This window comes from Helianthus annuus, chromosome 1, assembly GCF_002127325.2.
Source record: "Helianthus annuus cultivar XRQ/B chromosome 1, HanXRQr2.0-SUNRISE, whole genome shotgun sequence".
In the NCBI taxonomy this organism is placed as follows: Eukaryota; Viridiplantae; Streptophyta; class Magnoliopsida; order Asterales; family Asteraceae; genus Helianthus; species Helianthus annuus.
In genome coordinates, this window is record NC_035433.2 from 73,324,226 (window position 1) to 73,337,972 (window position 13,747).

Below are 13,747 nucleotides of genomic sequence, written 5' to 3' on the forward strand. Positions count from 1 at the left end.
TCCATCAAGGAATTGAAGAACGAAATTCTCTCTTTTAACCCACCAAATTGATAGTTGCTGATTAGCCATTTTAGCATTTGTGTTTGTGTTTTGTTGTGTGGGTATTGGTGTATTTGGTGTATGATGAGGAATGTGAAAATAGTTTAGGGTTTTTGTTCTTATATAATGGATTGGTAGAGGGATTTGAATCAAATGTGTTAATAATAAAAATGATTATATTTTATTTTTTCTTTGAATTGATTGTTCAATCATCCAGTATTTTATCAGGAATCCAAAAGGCTTTTTAAGGCTTTTTGTCTAATCAATTTCTTTGTCATTAATCTATCAGTTTTTTCTTTGTTTATTTACTCTTCATTTATTATTATTTTATTTTATAACATTGCGTTTTAGAAGAGTATAATATATCAGTTTTACGATTGTCATTATTGTAATTATTAAGCTTTTAATTTGTTTTGTGTTATAAAAATAGTAAAAAAAACTTTTATTGCGTTATAATGATATATTGCGTTATAAGTGTGGAAATGAATAATTAGGAAACACTTTGTAATGCGTTTTAGAATAAATAACTTATGTCAAACAACAAATAAATAGACATTGTTGAGTTATAGCATACTATTAAAATGTTGCGTTTTATCATAATAACATTTCACTATATATGTATCCTTTCTTTTAAATTTATTATATAAAATTTTTATTGATAAATTGTACAAATTTTAAATAATATGTTTAAACGAAAGGATACATATTGCGTTTTAAAATAACAAACAAATAGTAACATTTTAAATATATCAACAAAATATTGCGTTATATGAAAATTATCCACAAAGAAAAAACATTGCATTTTATAATAAGTGGCATTTCTAAATCAAAGTAACCAGCACGATCAAGAAAATACTGCATTATATTAAAATTGTGCTAAAAGAAAAACATTGCGTTTTATAATAAGTAGCATTTCTAAATCAAAGTAAACCAGCAAGATCAAGAAAATACTGAGTTATATTAAAATTATGCTAAAAGAAAAAACATTGCGTTTTATAATAAGTAGCATTTCAAAATCAAAGTAAACCAGCAAGAGCAAGCCTATCTTTAATCCTTTCTAAACTAGTGTCATAAGATTGTTTTTTAAGTTTCGCACTGAGGTCTCGAACCTTCTTTGAGTCCTCAATAACGTAATCTTTGAGTTCGTTGATTTCGTGCAATAATATCTTTGCGATGAACTTTCTTCTTAAATCATCAAGTTGTGCGGTCTGCTTGTTGACTTGTTTTTTGTTTTTACCCTTCTTGATAATTGCAGGTTCTTCATATTCCTTATTAAACCCACAATCCCATTTTTCGAGTGCTTCACCATTATAACATTCCATATGACGCATACAGAATATACCACAGTCAATGCCTTTATCTTTTGTCCTCCATTTCATCTCCATTCTAACAGGGGTTATTCCCTTTATATCATCTGCTTTTTCATGTCCAACAGATTTAAGGTAAGCTGCCAAAGCATTCCTCTACAAAAAAAAAAAAAAACAAAAAAAAAAAAACAAAAAGATTAAGTGGTTTATATTTGTGTTTTAAAAGCATAAGTAAGAATACTTAATGTATTTTCAGGCACATCATCATATTTTTCTTTATTTGTGGCTTCTTTCGCACTGTTGTCAATGATGAATATTTGTTTCTCTTCAAGATTGAACGAGATCACAAAGAAATGCTCTCTAAGGAGAATTGGGACAAAGATAATTTTAAAATCTTTTATGCTTTTTAGCTTTGCACCTTGAAGAATTTTTTCAATGTTCTTTGTGAATGCTTCTATCATCTTTTCTTCATTTTCAGTTTCTTCCTTATCACTCGATGTTAAAGCCTGAATAACATTAAACAAATTAATATATTATTGCATTTTATGAAGGTAATAAAACATACAGCTGCGTTTTATGAAGGTAATAAAACATACAACTGCGTTTTATAAAACTTCATTCAAACAAAGTATACATTGCGTTTTATGAAAGAAATAAAACTGGAAATTGCGTTTTATAAAGCTTCATTCAATCAAACTTCAAAAAACTTCATTATACATATATTATTTCAATAAAACAGACAAATTGCGTTTTATATATCTTACCAGTATTCGAATAGTACAGAAAAATCTTGGAGTTTTGTTGTCTTTTGGTCTTCTTTTTTCTTCTTCATTCAAAATATATGCCCAACAATTGATTACTTCTTCGGTGATTTCCAATCCTGGCCTCATTGTTTCAGCAGTATATCTATACAGAAATACATGATTTCTAATTTTAAAGAGAGTGTCCCCGCAAAAAAAAAATAATTAAATTATAATATTTTGATTTTTGTTTTGTGTTAGTGTATATAAATGATTTTTTACATCATTTCTCCTTCTGCATGGAAAGCATATCCCAATATGTTGTTTTCGTGTGCCGTTCTTGCTTCCTTCATTGCTACTTGTCTTAGATAGTATGGTGAACAAAATACTTCTGGTACATTTTTCTGTCGATCTGGTCGTACCATCTTTGTGATTATTTGTTATGTTTTGGTTATATCACTTGTTGGTTGTTCTTGATGAACTGATTTTGCAGGTGTTTTATACGGATCTTCTTATGGGTTTAGGAATGATGTGTTTTGAATTAGATCACTGATTTCCTTTTCAGTTTTCTGTTCTTCAATTCTATCTAACATTGTTTCCAGTAATTTGAACTTCTTTTTCGATTGTTTTATTTTCAGATTCAGCTTGAATTTCGGTTTGCGCAGCGTGGCGAGTAGCATCAACTTCCACTTCGTTTTCATCAACATTTGAAGACAACTGAGAAATTTTCAAATCAAAGGATGGTACCTCATCATCTTGAATTTTCTTTTGATTTGATCATTTTCTTCTTCATCTGTCTTTTTGTTTATCTCCAACATTAATGATGGAGTTTCTTCGCTAAATGATGATTGTACCATTGAAGGTTTTTCAATGTGTGTTTGCAGAATAGATGCAGGTTCATTCTCACTGATTTTTTCTGGATTGGAGGACTGGACTACATGTGTGTTATCCTCATTGCGTTTTGTATCATCATCATTGCGTTTTACAATCAATGGAGTTGAAATGATTTGATTTTCGGTGTCTTCATTTTGGCTCAAATTTAGAAATCTTGATGGTGTTTCCATCAGAGTTGAATCAATATTAACTTTCTTGTGCTTTTTAGCTTGATGGTTGAATTTTTCAATCAATGACGCCCATTCGTTTACTTTGTTATAAACAGTTTCACTGTTTGGATATTCTTCAGTGATCTCATCTATGCGTGATCGGATGTTTTCAAAAATTTCTTCAAATCCTTTAAAATGATCACCCAAGGCAGTCACAACATATTCTTCATTTGATTTTTTATCTCAAATGTTCTACATATTTTCATCGCCACTTTCTGTTGAATGAATGTCAGAAAGACCTTCACTTTAATTTTGTGATGGCATGAAATTACGCAGTCGGCATTGACTGTCTACCCACAATTTATCTTTATTTCCTATTGATGGTTTAATGAAGAATTGCCTCCATGATCATCCACTTTCTGTTTGTGTTTTCTCAGTTTCATTGGTTTTAAGTTGGCTGTTTTGAACTTCCTCTTGATTCTCTTGTTCAATCCAGTCTGTTGCAGCTTTAAGTAAGGTGTTTCAATCTTTTATCTCTTCTGTATTGATGTTTGGGTGTTCTTCAGCATCTTCTTCATCTTTTTTCTTCAGATCCATCTTGAAAAATTTCTTCATTTTCATTCTCGGATTCAGATGGATAAACATAAAATTCATCCTCCTCCTCATCTTTCTTTTTTTGTTTATTCTTTCTGACTTTTTTCTCTTTTTTCTTTTTATCCATTACAAGATCTTTCCCTATTTTTGCGCAACAATTTCCAATTCATCTTCAAATTCTTGTAATGTTGTAGAGTCTATTTTATCAAGAGAGAACTCTTCAGTGTTTTCAGCATCGTCAAATCCTTGTTTTTTGTAAGCATATAGTATCTCTATGAATCATTGTGTTTTAAAAAAATAATCAATACTAATTTTGTTGCGTTTTATAATATAAATCATTGTAAACAACTTACACAACTAATATTTTGTAACTTTAAATACATTGTGTTTTACAAAAACATTGCGTTTTACACAAACATTGCGTTTTAATAAAGCATAGTTTTAAACAAACAAACAAATAATATAAACAAGTCATTGCGTTTTGTAACATTATATACATTGCGTTTTAAACAAACATATTTTAAACAAAGAATATAAAAAAGCAGCCTAAACAAGCATTCAACAAATATGTAGCAATAATGAAAGATAAGATTTCATACCGCTAACAATGCAATAGGTCCATTGAAGAGCTTGTCATTTCCAGGCCATTGTCTTCTTGTTCGCCTTAAAGCAGTCAGAATATATTCACACCAATTAAAATCCTGGGTTTTTTTTTGTCACTTTTCATCGATGGCAAGAATCTTTGATTAACTTTACTACTTTGCATTGCCTCTGCCATGACCGTAAAAAATATAACCAAGAAGTTTAGTTTGAACAGTCTTCCAAGCTCATTTCTTGATTTTAAATATTTAATCAAGTTGGACGCATACATTCTTTTCAAAATATCTTTGCTGAATTCAGTGGCGGAACTAGAAGATTAACTCAGGGGTATCCCATTTTTTTTTACTGTGCAATCATAAATATTAAAAAAAACGATAATAAATAAATTACCTAATAGATTTGTCCTCTTCTTTTTTTTTCATAGCTTGAAATCGTTCCATCACATCGTCATCTTTTACTTCACGTAAAAAATCCTTTTCGACCGCATAAACCATAGCATTGTTCAAAAATTCTTGGCCCATTCGATTGCGTAAATCCGTCTTGACAAGCTTCAATTTCGAAAAACATCTTTCAACGGTTGCGGTTGCAACCGGTACAAGCAAAGCTAACTTAACTATCATGTGAATCCGAATGAAGATCATTTAAATCAATAATACCTCGTGTTGTTGGAATTGAAGTTGTAGGATTATTATTATCAACATTCGGACTTGCATCAACGTCATCATTTGCTTGGATATTCTCATTATCAACATTCGGACTTTCATCAACGTCATCATTTGCTTGGATATCATTACCAACATTCGGACTTGAGTCAATGTTAACATTCGGAGGAGTTGTTTCATTCGGCATTGTATCATTATCATTAATTTATTCGTATTTTCTTTTGAAAAAGTTCCCAATTAAAGCTTGTTTTTTGGATTTTGGTTTCGTCATCACTTCAAAGTAACAACCTGTTTGTTCGAACAATTATCAATCAAACAATTATCAATCATACTAACAAGTAACAACTTGTTCGAACAATCAAACTAACAAATAACAACCTGTTCGAACAATTATCAATCAAATAAAAATCAAATTTCAAACAATTATCAATCAAATAACTATCAAAGTTCAAACAGTTATCAATCAAATAAGTGAATAACAATCAAACAAACCTGAATTCTATTTCTGTCGTTGCTGCCGAAGTGCCAATTCTGTTCGAACTTCGATTTCGATTCGAAGATGATCTTCTGACTTCTGTAGTTTTGTTTGAAATCGAACAAACCTGCCAATTCTGTGATGCTGCCAAAGTGCCAATTATCGAATAATTATCAATCATAAACTAACAACAATTATCAATTAAACAATCTATTCGAAATCGAAACAAACCTATATTTTCTGTTCGAAATCGAACAAACCTGCCGAAGTTCAAGTGCGGATTCTGTATTTCAGTATTTCTGTTCGTTCGTTTTTGGAGTCGAGTCCGTCTATTCGTTCAATGATCTGCCGAAGTCCAATTATGTTCATTCGAAGTTGCCTCTTTTTTGTTCGTTCGTGATCTGACTATTGGAGTCTGGAGAATTGGAGTCGACGTTTGATATCCAACATGCCGCCCAAATCAATAATCTTTCAATCTTGGGCTATTATTTACTAATTTAGGCTTACCTAATGTGCTATTATTTACTTATTTGGGCTTACCATCTAGGCTTATTATTTGTAAAAAAATTTTGAGGGGTGTCCTCGTACTTGTTCAGGGGTGTCCTATGTATAAAAATCGGAAAAAAAAAATTTACACTACTATTAAAAACTTGAGCCGTAGCCCGGGCTACGCCCGTAACAACTACAAGTCCGCCCCTGGCTGAATTGACCGCGCCAGAATTTAATTATAAGATCATTTTTTTTTGCCTCAATTTTTCCTCAATCTCTGTTTTTCCATTTGGTATTTGAAATACCTTTTGGATCAATTCAGCTGTGATCTTAATCTTCTCATCTCCTGTATTTATCTGATCATTTTCAGCATCGAAGTTTTTACCAGCCAATATCCGAATTTGTGTGGAACTGAATGCAGCTTGAATGATAGTATGCTCTCAAACCCTATTTCGCTAACAACTTTCCTTTGCTCTTTTGACAAACTTTCAATATAATCTTTTAGATTATTGACTGCACATCTTATGTTTATTTTTTTCCGTCGTAATCATAATATGGTTGTTGTTTTGGTTGTTCTTCTGTTTTATCTTTCCTCAATGATCTTTTTGGTTTTGATTTTGCCTTTTCCTTCTTTTGATTTTTTGTCTGTTTCAGTCTTGGTGGTGGATCAACAAAATCATCATCTAATACATTGAAGTGTTTTAGAAACATATATTTTTTACATGATATTTGTTAAATGCGTTTTATGTTACCTGAATTTACCTGTTGTTGTTCGGAAGTATGCAGAACTATAGCTCGACTAGAATTTTCATCCTTTGAAACAGACTCTGTATCTTCTGAAGATTCTATCACCACTTTCTTTCTTCTCCTTTTTTGTTTTCCCTCTTGTTTTTTAACTTTAAACAGAATAATGAAACAATGTCAATTAACAAATTTATGATAAAACGCACTAGCTAACACTATAAAGATAAAAAGCAGTAATTCATAGTTTTAAGATATAACGCAATACTTTACATCATATTAAATTTAACACAACAAATTAACATTACATAATCTCATTTTGTTTTTTATGATATTTTAATATAAAACACATTAGTCAAGTAAAAAAAAGCATTTGATAGTATTATGATAAAACACAATAGTTAACAACATATGTATCTCAGCAAATTCAAAGATAAAACGCAATGTTTTAAAATTCGATTACAATTATCATAATACTAATCTCTTTGTTTCTTCAAATTTATTAAGATAAAAAGCATTAGTTCACAATATATAAATCCCATAAAAAGCATTAGCACCCTAGGTCATAGTTTTAACATAAAACGCAATGTAGTCTCTAGTAACAAAAATGTTAAGATAGGGATAAGATATCACTCATTAACAATTTTTGGGAAGGGATATGATATATTAGGTCTATTGCACTTCATAAAACGTAACTTGAATTCAGTTAAAAAGCAAAAATACATAAAATTACCATCGTCTGAAATCTCTTTGCGTTTTCTACTACTTTGTTGTTTCATTGTTGATTTTCGGCTAATATTTACTTGTTGATCTATGTTCTCTTCAGCTGATGATGTTTTTGGCTTCTTTGATGATTTAGGGTTTTCAGAGACGGATTTCTTTTCAGTAACTCGAAGGTAAACCTTCAAATTATCTCTCGACGATGCCATAAACTTCAACGGAGTATGATTTTCTCAAATTTTTGTATGTGTGTGATCATTCAATGGAAGTGTAAAACGTAATGCACTTTTTTTCGAAGCGTTTCTGTGTATATTCAATGGCGGTTATTTTGGAATTTGACAATAATACCCTTGAAAGCCCGGAGAGCATGTTTAAATGACAGTTTTTAATTTGATTTTGATCTAGACTGTAGATTGTGCAATTGGACGGTTATGATTGCTTCCTATGCTTCCTGGCGAAATAAACTTCCTATTATATCTCCACCCTAATTATGTATACCATGGTGTAATCCGTGAAGCCCTTTGAAACAAGTTCATATGTTATCATCGTACCATACGCATCATGTACATATATACGCTCATATGTTTACCAACATTAATTGGCCATGATTAAAATCTTTAGACCAAAATAATTGATATGGCATTAGGCGACAAATAATTAAGAAAGACTGTTTAGAACCTCCTGCCAATAAAGTATAGAATCGGTGACAAATTAAAACTGAGAAGACAACACATTTTTTTTTTGAAAAATAAACTTCATTAAACAACCTCCGACCCAAACGGGCAAAGGGAAGAGAAATTACAACATGTACATAGGATATTTACACAAATCTGTCCATCTGATACATTTACCAGAAGATCTGTTTTTAACCCAAGCGAAACCTCTAGATTTTATCTCCCCTATGATATCTTGAGGACTACATCTTTTCTGATTAAAAACCACATCGTTCCTTTCCTTCCACATGCACCAGCAGGCTATCATTGCCAAACCTTGAATGATCTTCTCCTCCTTCTTACTAAGATTACTGAATTTGTGAATTTCTAGGATGTCTTTATATTCAAAAAGGTAGAGCGGAGATATGTTGCATCAAACACCTAAAGCTGACCACACCCTCAAAACCACCGAGCATGCAGTAAAAAAGTGCTCCACCGATTCCTCGATATCTTCACACAAAGGGCACAATGTAGTAGTTATGTCCACGTTCCTTTTTCTTAAATTATTTCTAGTAGGAAGCCTATCCAGATTTCCTCTCCAGTTCACTATGTTGCATTTAATGGGCACCCACTTACACCAAACAAAATTTGGAGGGTGACAATTACCTCTATCTGTAATCAATGCCGATTTGACCGCCTTCACCGAGAAACCGATCTTACTATCACCACTCCAATACCAAGCATCCTCATCGTTGGAAAGTCTCACCAAACTTAGCACCTCGCAACATTCCTTCCATTCCTTAAACTCCTCTTCAGACTCAGGTTGCCTAGACCACTGCCATTTGTACGCTCCATTTCCATTACCTGTTTCCAATCTCTCTACAACCCTGCACGATTTATGTAACTCCAAACCGAATAAATGGGGCCACCTTTCCAAGAAGGGAAGGTCACCCACCCACCTATCTATCCAGAAATGAATACAAGTCCCATTCCCCACTTTACCCGTGATAAAATGATTTAAACCTTTCCCATTAATTTTCATTTTGGAAATAAGATTCACAATGTTTTTCCAACAACCCGGAATATTTCCATTAAGAGAAAGGAAGCTCCTTTGATTATACTTACAATGACACGCTTCCATAATTTTACACCAAAGATTATGATTTTCAGCCCTATATCTCCACCCCCATTTAAATAAAAGGGCTTCATTGACTTCTTTTAACCTGCTAACCCCCAACCCACCTTTAGTTTTGGGCCAAGAAACCCAATCCCACGACACCCAGTTTATCTTAGAAATGTTACTAGTACCAGCCCAAAGGAATTTCCTCATCTTAGCCTCGAGGGCCTTTTGAACCCCAATCGGGGCCTTATATAAGGACAAATGATAAATAGGCAGTGTCACACCCCCAAAATCCCACACGCGGAGTACCACCGCTTGGAGGCGTGACATGACCAGGATCAAGCCACCAATTATATCAAACATAGCATTTAATAATAATCATAGACATAATTGATGTTCAAAACCAAACATTGTATATGTAGCGGAAGCATTAAATGTAAAACCCAAAACATAAGTATCAATGTGTGAATGTAAAAGTGTTTAATAAGCATTCACATGTTCTTGTCCACAACGACCCGCCTCTCCTCTGGTGCAAGCTCCAAGTATACCTAAGGTCCTGCAAGGCATGCAGCAAATAATCAACAAACTAGTTGAGCGAGTTCACAGAAAGTAAGTTCATAACATAGTGCATAAGTATAACTAGTGGGGGCTTCCCATACTAGTGTGTGTACTAAAGGTGGGGGCTTCCCAAACCTTGTGTTTATATTACTGGTGGGGGCTTCCCACGTTTATCCTTACTAATGAGGGCTTCTCATCAGTGGTACTTACTAGACTAACTTCCGACCATGTGTTCTTCTTTACCGAGAACAGGAATACGTACTGGGTCACGTAGGCTTTACGTGACGTGCCCTTCCCCGAGGACAGTGGTACGCGTGGGGGCTACGTAGGCTTTACGCAGCGTGTCCTTCCGACCCGGAAGACAGTAGAAGGTATTGGGTTACGTAGGCTTTACGTAACGTGTCCTCCCGACCCGGGAGACAAATGGCAAATACTGGGTTACGTAGGCTTTACGTAACGTGTCCTGACTAACCTGAGGACGCTGGTCTATAGTCTAGAGAATGCGTAAGTACGAGTAACACTTTCAATACCAACATATCCAACCCAATTCCCAACCCGGGAATCCCATGCCTTGGCTGTGTGAACTCACCTTGGTTTGCTCGGCAGATACACAAATAAAAGACTCTTGAACTAAGGGTGGTCAACCACGTCCTAACAGGGTTACCACACAAGTCAGGTTCGGTTCAAATAGTGCACATATACATCATGGCAAACACGTATGCACGTAAATAGTCAACACATTAAATACATCACTTGTGCGATTCGGATGGTTGGGCCAAAGAGCTTGTGCGAGCCCAACCATCTTGTGCGATGTGAGTCTAGGCCCAAACCTTACCCGGCCCAACAAACAAACAAACAATTTAACATTCACGGCCCAAATCATTAACTCAAATAACAAGTCTTGTGCGGTCAGTGAACTTTGTGCGGCTCGGACGGGTTATGCGACTAGAATTGGGCTTAAGGCCCAAATCAGTTACTCAAATCCGTGACCTTGTGCGATCTGTTAACTCTTGTGCGTCTGAGATCATATTGTGCGACTAGGAACCTGTTGTACGACTGGCCCTTGTATGTCCGGGTCAGGTCTTGTGCGAGCAGTGACCCTTGTGCGTTTGGGCCAGCTTGTGCGTTTGGTCCGATTGTGTGATTGGACTCCTTGGTCGGCCCAGGAGTCTTGTGCGATGATTTGAACAAATTCCACAATTCAAGCAATCAGTTACATGATTACTATAATTTTCCAAATTTAACCATTATCAATTAACATAATTTCAGTAAATCACTTGGCATGGTATCGATCAAACAGTGCAAACATAAACTAACTCATAAGAACCCTAATCAATTCAACATGAACAACATTCATACGAACAATAATCTATCTAGATATATGAACATGTAACCGAGAAATCCACATAATCCGAAGCACATATTGAGCCGATTCTTATGAACATCATGATTATAAATCGAACTAAATAACATCACAGCAGTTTAGCAAGCATCATCAAATCGATTTCTAAGTTATTCTCATGCCAAACCGATCCACAAGATCGTCTATATACGGTTCATATTGTTTGACATAACAATCAATCCTACTCGTTCTAATCAAAGCATGTAATAATAACAACATCATTCAATCACTAAAACACAATCAAACACTAACCGATTGGAAATCAAAGAGAGGGACGATGATCCTCTTGTGCCTTGTGCCGTCGGGTTCGAGCAAGAAAGAGAGAGCTAGGGTTTTGAGAACTTGTGTGTGTGTGATATGTTTGTAACAAATGAGGTGCAATCCCCCTCATGTGTGTGCTTGTACGCATAAAACAATGGGCCGGCCCTTACTTGGGTTGCCATTGATCCGAGCACATGATGTGCGGCCCAAATATCTTGTGTGAGTGTGCATTGTGCGATTGGGCTAGATGGTATACATACACATGCGTTTACACAACACACGCAACAAATAGATACATCATTCACGTAATCATTCACTTAACATACATACATGCAATATAAACACAACACATTTTTCACAAAGTTCACATAATATTCATTAGTTCAGGGTACCGCATAGACACGTAACGTTACATTAAAGTGAGTCTAAAGTTCGAGTTGTCACATTATCCCCAACTAATTGGAAATTTCGTCCCGAAATTTGGTATGCACTCACTGAGGAAGCTAGGTAAACTGTACTGTTCACTGGTTTTCCTGGGGTGTCACATCCTCCCCCCGTTGATCTGGAATTTCGTCCCGAAATTCCGAAGTAGTAGCTTCAGCCTCAGTAGTGGTTGCATTGGTTTTGAATAACTGAGGGTACTTTTCTGTCATCCTGTCTTCGCGTTCCCATGTGTACTCTGGGCCACGTTTGGAGTTCCAACGAACTCGAACAAGAGGGATTATCTTGTTTTTGAGGACCTTCACATCCCGGTCCGTGATTTCCACTGGTTCCTCGACGAACTGCAACCGTTCGTCGATAGTGAGTTCCTTAAAAGGAATGATGAGGTTTTCATCTGATAGGCACTTCTTTAAGTTCGATACATGAAAAACATTGTGAACTGCCCCGAGTTCAGCTGGTAGTTTCAACTTGTATGCTACTTTGCCAATCTTTTCTATGATTTCGAATGGTCCGACGTACCGCGGATTCAGTTTGCCCCGTTTGCCAAAACGTACTACACCCTTCCAGGGTGAAACTTTCAATAATACCCGGTCCCCGACCTGAAATTCCAAAGGCTTTCTACGCTTGTCCGCGTAGGCTTTCTGACGGTCGCGTGCTGCCGCCATGCGTTGTCGTATTTGTGCAATCTTTTCTGTGGCGTCCACTACAATCTCTGGACCCGTAATCTGACTATCCCCCACCTCTGCCCAACAGAGAGGTGACCGGCATTTACGTCCGTACAATGCCTCGAATGGAGCGGCTTGTATGCTGGTGTGATAACTGTTATTGTACGAAAACTCCACCAAAGGGAGGTGCTTTTCCCAGCCGTTGCCAAAATCGATAACGCATGCCCGAAGCATGTCTTCTAGGGTTTGAATCGTTCGCTCAGACTGGCCATCCGTCTGAGGATGATATGCTGTGCTCATGTCTAATCGTGAGCCGAAAGATTTATGCATCGCTTGCCATAGCTCTGACGTGAATCGTGCATCGCGATCCGAAATGATGGATGTGGGCACCCCGTGCCTCGAAACAATTTCTTTAAGGTAGACGTCTGCTAGAGTGGAGAACTTATCCGTTTCCTTTATAGGTAGGAAGTGTGCAGACTTGGTGAGTCGATCCACGATCACCCATATGGTATCATTCCCACGCTGGGATCTAGGTAAGCCTGTAACAAAATCCATGGAAATTTCTTCCCATTTCCACTGTGGTATCTTAGGCTGCTGAAGTAGACCAGCTGGTTTCTGATATTCGACCTTGACTCTCGCACAGGTCAAACATTTTCCAACGTACGTAGCGATGTGGGCCTTCATGCTAGGCCACCAATAAGTAGTGCTGATGTCGTGGTACATTTTATCCGACCCTGGATGTACCGAATAGCGAGACTTGTGTGCTTCGTCCATCACAAGTTCGCGTAGACCGCCATAAAGTGGGACCCAAATACGCCCCGTTACATAGTAGGCGCCGTCTGCCTTCTGTTCCATCTGTTGTCGTGAGCCGCGTAAGGCTTCAGCCTTGACGTTCTCGGGCTTCAATGCTTCTACCTGAGCATTTCGTATCTGTGTAGGAAGGCTAGACTGAATCGTAAGCTGTAGCGCTCGCACGCGCTTCGGTAAAGTGTCCTTTCGACTGAGGGCGTCTGCCACAACATCGGCTTTGCCTGGATGGTACTTGATGGCGCATTCGTAATCGTTCAGTAACTCGACCCATCGTCGTTGACGCATGTTCAAATCCTTCTGCTTAAGGATATGCTCGAGACTCCTGTGATCGGTGTAAATCGTGCACCTGGTACCGTACAGGTAGTGTCGCCATATCTTAAGCGCGAAAACAACAGCTCCCAGCTCTAAGTCGTGCGTCGTGTAGTTG